Genomic DNA, 6,000 nt, shown 5'->3' on the forward strand with positions numbered 1-6,000 from the left:
AAGGAAATGTGGAACCCAAATCTTTCTACTTCCTCCTCCCAAAGGAGACCCAGACTGTATTCAGTAAAAGTCACCACAGCTTCAGTAACTCCTTATAAATCTTACACTAGCTTCAGATTTAGGGAACCCACACAGGAAAAACCTGCTCCCAGACTCTCATCTCCCATCTTGGTTACATTAATTTCTCTTTGTGGTCCTTCCCTGACACTCATAATGCCCCACCTTCACTCAAGACAGATCAGAGTAGTGCAGATCTGACACAGCATTGCCACCACGTTGCTCCCTCTCAGTCTCTTCACTGTGGCACCCTTTCCATCACACCACACAGCAGGGCTTTCAGGCTCCTCACTAACCCTACTCTTTTTTGTTCTCCCAAGAAATCTTCTGTTCCGCTGCCAACGGGATGGAGCTATCCACTTTGCTCCTCCAGTGCTAGTTGCTTATTTTCCTCAATGGTCTTGCATTTCCAGCAATTGTCTCCTTGTTCCCATCTGCAATGCCTCCCCTCAGCACAGGCCTGCCTCTGAAGGTCTGCAGGATATCACCTCATTTACACTCCTCCTGGATACCAGTATCCTTTACAGTGACCATAATAATCTGCCTAAATTAGTCCCAGGCTTCTATTCTTCACTTTTCCTTAGGTATTCCTTAAGAGAATCGGGACACTGGTTTTTGAAGTGCATCTCAGTTTTAAAGACCCTGAAGGCAGATGAGACAACCTATGTGTAATTTAAGTCCACAACAGACTCTCTGAAGATACAGTAGGTTAGAAAATTCCCCACTGTGCTCTGAACACGCAGCCAGCTGAGGTGCAAGTACAGATTCCCCACATGTGACTTGAGGTCTGCAGTCTGGGCCGCAGTTTCGAGACTTGGGCTGCAGTTTGGTTATAAAATAAATCTGACTGTAGTTCCCAGTATTAGACCAAAAATGCCACAGACATATGACATGAAACGTGGATCTAGCACTCCACCAAGTTAAACGTATTTGGAAAATTTAGACAAGTCAGTTTTTCATGGCAAGGTGTTGTAGTAGACCAGGTCCTACATCACCCGACTGTCCTGCCAAATCAGGTATATACTGTCTACCACAAGTAGCCCGAAGCTGACATAACAGCATAAAGTTGCATACACTCTGTGTTGTGTGATCAGACTAGTTTGACAGAAATGCAGTTGTGTGTACAAGACTGATCCAGGTTAAACAGGGACTGCTGGGTGATCCGTCAGTGCCCAGATCCACAGTGCAGGTAAAACTAGAGCCTCAGAGTATTGTGGGGTTCTTTCTTGCAGAACAAGGAAAAAATGTTGTTTGCAGCTGCATAGCTAATCCTGCTGCAAAAACTGATGCAAAAAGGGTTTGTGTGGGCTATAGGCAACTTTGAGGCTCCAATAAGGATACCGAAGATAGCAGCTGTTAACACTGCCAAACCTCTTTCTGAGATGAAAACTCTTTGCAGGGAAAAGGACTGGCTGCTCAAAAGCACATCACATATTGTGAGTGAAACTGTGCTGCCTGTAACAGAAACACATTGGTAACCAGCCACAAACACAGCCAAGGGTGAGAGTAAATAAGCCCTGCACCAGGAAACAAGCACAGGCAGCAGGAGGGGATGCATTTTAAGTATGGGAAGGTGAGGGGGATGTGGTGCCTGGAGCAAGGGGCATCGGGGTGGGATGGGGCAGCTGGAGAAAATGGGGTAGCCAGGGGGGATGGGCACTCAGCTAGGGCGAGATACCTGGGAATATGGAGCTTCAGGGCGGGATGGAGCACTCGGAAGGAATGGGGGTGCCCAGAGGGGATGGGGTGACCCTTCTCCATCCTCTGCAGCCAGGCAGAGGGCTGCAGAGCTGCAGAGACAGCACTTGTGTCTGCAGAGAAAGGAAGGGGTTAACTGGATTCGGGTAGTCCCCTCTCTGATGAACTCATTGATTCATTTTCTCTGTTCCTATTTCTTTCTCTCACTTTCTTCTTCTCTCTCTTGCAGACTGATTAAAAACTCTTTGAGTTTGAAGGTTTTTGTGTCAAAACAGCTCAGATGCCAGCTGGGTGCCAAGCAGTGAATATTCATGGTATTTAAATGTGACAGTGCGGTGGGGGCTAAAGGACGGGCTAGTTAGCTCTTTTTAGATGGAGATTAGCTGCCTCTTTGCTCCTAATCACCACTGTTGTTGAAATATTACAGCTTCTGTTACAACTATTAATGTCCTAAATGAAGAACAGGCTCCTCTGAATAACATCAAACACGAAATGGTCACTTCCAATTTTAGCCTGTTTCTCTCCTCTTTGCTAATGTGTGTTTTCGTTTCTAACTGGGGACCTGCCTTGGTACCATACGGTTCAGCTTCAAACCCTGCAGGAGAGGAGCGAGCCTGGCTCGAGGGAGCTGCGGAAAATAGAAGGAGTATTCCACTCTCAAGTGAGGTCAGCATCAAGAGAGGTCAATAGCTGGACAGAGGTTGTTATTTACCTCATGATGGCTGCTTGGAGTCAGGAGTGGGTAGCCATATGCAAGTCAATCCTACACGGACAAGCATTCAGAATCTGCTACTCCAGGTGAAGCCCCTGTTCCCTGCACAGGATGGAGACAAGTAAGTTATTTTCCTGCACCGAGTAAGCATCCAGACAAGCATGAGCTGAGGCCCACCACTGGAGTGATGGGATGGAGGGCACAGTGCTCCATTGCTCTCTGGGCTGGTGTTTGCCAGGTCAAACTGAAAATCACAGCCCTCGGTTCCACCTGGAGCATTATAAATGGTGAGGTAAGCCGACAGGCTCCTATTTGAGCTTCGCTCAGATAAAACTCCCACTAAAGTAAGAAGCTGGATAAAATCTGTGACAGGGTGGTGTGAGTTGGTCCTTTCATGGCAATATCTGGAGGGAAGCCTGATGGAAAATACTTTGCAGCAAAAACTGCCCAGATGTCCAGTGCGTGTTTGGGCATTTGGAACCTCTCCGCATTCATCCAGAAGAACTGCCTGCCGTTATCCGGGAGCACGCCTGGCAGTGTGACGAAGAGGAGGGAAAACCCATGTGTGGTCCTTAAGCTCTGGCAAGAAATAGCAGAGCAGAACACCAGGCTATTGATTTCATGTTTGCTTTAAAAACAACCTAAGTGCATTCCTGGAGCAAGGCTGGTCTGGAAGCCTAAATAAAATAATATTCTTCAGCCTTGAAAACTGACACTAGACTTCAATGAATGCTTTAAAGTCCTGTCCCCCAGACTAAGACCTGTACATTTCCTAAGCTCTTGTCTACACACAAAAATGGTGCTACTTTAACTAAACCAGTGTACCTAAGGCAACATATCTCTCCCCTCTTCCATCCCTTTCTCTTCCCTGTGTGAAAACTGCTAAAAACCACCCTTATTTGACAAAACCTTCCTTATTGGAAGTAGATATGCTTTTACCAATATGAGAACTTATTAGTGTCAGCACATCTGAGTAGAATTAGTGATAGCATTATTATTTTGGTAGCAAAAAATCACATCCATAAACAGCATACTTAGACTGTCTTAGAAGGGATGCACAGAGCAAACCTATGGGAAAGGGCAAGCAGAATGAGTCTAATGCATCTTCCTGCTGACAGGACTCATGTGCTGCACTCTATAGAGTGCAAATGATCCCATCTGAGATAGTCAGAGGGACTTCTCTGACTCTCACAAGGCTGTACAATATCTGGTTAAAATGTGTGCACATTATTTACAATGTACAAGTAACACCACAGAATTTGGACCTTCTACAGCATAAGCAGGGCAACAGAAACTGCATGTTGGCTAAGTTCACTAGAAAACAAGCAAAGAAAACCCCCTAACAACGAAACAGAAACCACAATGCATTCACAGATAAAAATAATAGATTTGCACTGGTCTGTCAGAAATGCTAATTTCCATGGATGGTATCAGAAATATGTGGGTGTGGCCCTTTGAAATTCTTGCCTCTCAAGGCAAATTGCATTGGCTAACACTGGGCTCCTAAGGCAGAAGAAAAAAAATAGGATATACATATATTCCCTTCTGGTAGAACATTGGGACTACAGATTTTGGCAGATTGCACTGGATGTTCAAGATGCTTATGAGCAATGCGGTTTTTCAGGAACTGCAGTTGTACAGGGAAACCAATATGATTTCTCATTGGTACCTTCATAAAGGCAGCCTGGTAATAAGAATATTATAAGATTATAAGAAGAATAATCATCATCATCAAACTTCTAACCTCTGTCTTGATACTATCAGGATTTTCCTGCATCAATCCTATTTTCCACTCAGGCTAAACAACTTCATAAGTTTATTCTAAATGCTGTATTTAAAACTTCAGTTCTAATATCCTCAGTAATAGTATCAAAGCCTTCAGGTGTCTTACCCACTGAAGTTAGGATGACCTGAATTGCATTAGATTTTTCCTTCAACAGTGGTTGTTTCATTCGTTCTAAGTAAATCAGATGGCACTTAGTACATATTTCTGGAGGAAGAAAAAACTAAAGACAGATGGATGTGGCTCCCAGCAGGCAGCAGTTTGAAAACATGGCACCAAATACATCAATAGTCACAGTCTGTTCTTTGACATATCGGAGTGCCTCTTGTCTTCCTCAGATAATTTTCTTCAGAAGTGTTCAGCCCTGATAAATTCTGAGCTCCAGAGTTGTATGAAATGGGAATAATCACAATGCAGGCATAACTGAGGCATAGCAGTTCAGTCAGAAATGCAAGAATCCCCCCAATGCACTAATGCTGGTGAAAATCAGCATGCAGGCAGTGTTAGCAAAAATGAAAGTACTGGCAACCTGGCAAAGTTCTTCTGGAACAGCTCCTCCTTGCTGCAGGGTTGGAAGCTCCATGCTAAGGGGTTGGGCAGCATCACAGAGGTGTGGGTATCCAAAGCTCCCTGTTCCCAAGAGGAGCAAGCATGCCAACAGCTCATTAGCTAAACTACAGCAGGGCAGGAAAATAGAGGAGCAGTTCTCCAGGCCAAAAGCAGACTTGTCAAATATGCATCATGTTCCAGCATTCCCACTTATTAGACAGGGACCAGAAACAAAATGATAACCTACACTGTCAAATTCCTAATACCTTTCCTTTCTGACACCAGTGATCACAGAGAAAAAAACCATCCAACTCAGATCAACTGTCCTGACTCCCAGCAGCCCCACAGGAAGAAAGGAGACAGAGCAGTAGGCACTACTTCTCTTGGTTGCAAGTGTCTGAAGGCATCCTCTTTCCTTCATAATTGTGTTCTCTTAATCAAAGGTTGCTTATGCTGTTAAGGAGTAGATTTCTCAGCTACTGACTGTGAGCAGAATGAACTGAACAGGCATGTCCACCTCTTCCTTTCACTGTAGTGATGTAATCTCCTCTCTCCTCACTGTCTAGTTCACCCAAGCCTCACAGATGCCTTCTTCTCTCTCTCCCCTCCATCTGTCCTTGCTCTTCAAGACTTCAGCTGCTGACCCCATGCCAGCCCCGTTGTAGCAGTTCGTTTGGATACATGTCCGGAATAAAGACAAGTGCCAAAAAAAATGCTCAAACACACAAAATATCTTTATTACAGTGAGAATAGAAGTAATAATGATAAACTTATCAAGAGGAATTAAAAACCTAAAAAAGGATACAAAATAACTACGTTATCGGGTGGCACTAAAACATACTACAAACAGCATTTAATACAGTATTAACTAGTGAAAAGGGATACCAAAAATGATCTTAACACAATATTATGGATAACCCAATATTGGTTAGTAAAAAGGGAAACTAAAGGGAAAAAAAAAACTATAAACATAAAAGGGGAATTAAAGGAGCACTAAAAGGATATTAAAAAGTTTGTTCTCTCAGTTGCTTCCTATCAAAACACTGTGCTTACCCACACAGACAGGCCAGGGCTGTCAAGATCTGCAGCAGCTGGTCGGTACTCATGCTTAGCGGGCGTCCCCGCGGAGCAACACAGTCTCGGTGGTAGGATGAGTATCGCTCGACTCAGCAGTCTTAACACCCCATTTTATCAGTTCCAC

At 44.3% G+C, this 6,000-nt stretch overlaps 2 long non-coding RNA genes across 2 annotated transcripts in view; both read right to left on the reverse strand.

Annotated features, from left to right (window-relative positions):
* Window positions 1-6,000, reverse strand: part of LOC108507178 — a 162,297-nt gene that overhangs the window by 30,155 nt on the left and 126,142 nt on the right. The window contains exon 5 of the long non-coding RNA XR_001878021.1: window positions 2,468-2,569. This is a non-coding gene — a long non-coding RNA (uncharacterized LOC108507178). The remainder of the gene's footprint in view (window positions 1-2,467; window positions 2,570-6,000) is intronic.
* The window catches only part of LOC108507195, a 9,727-nt gene continuing 9,457 nt past the window's right edge, over window positions 5,731-6,000 (reverse strand). Inside the window, exon 3 of the long non-coding RNA XR_001878029.1 lies at window positions 5,731-5,847. This is a non-coding gene — a long non-coding RNA (uncharacterized LOC108507195). The remainder of the gene's footprint in view (window positions 5,848-6,000) is intronic.

This window comes from Lepidothrix coronata, unplaced genomic scaffold, assembly GCF_001604755.1.
Source record: "Lepidothrix coronata isolate B3197 unplaced genomic scaffold, Lepidothrix_coronata-1.0 Scaffold7, whole genome shotgun sequence".
Lineage (NCBI taxonomy): Eukaryota > Metazoa > Chordata > Aves > Passeriformes > Pipridae > Lepidothrix > Lepidothrix coronata.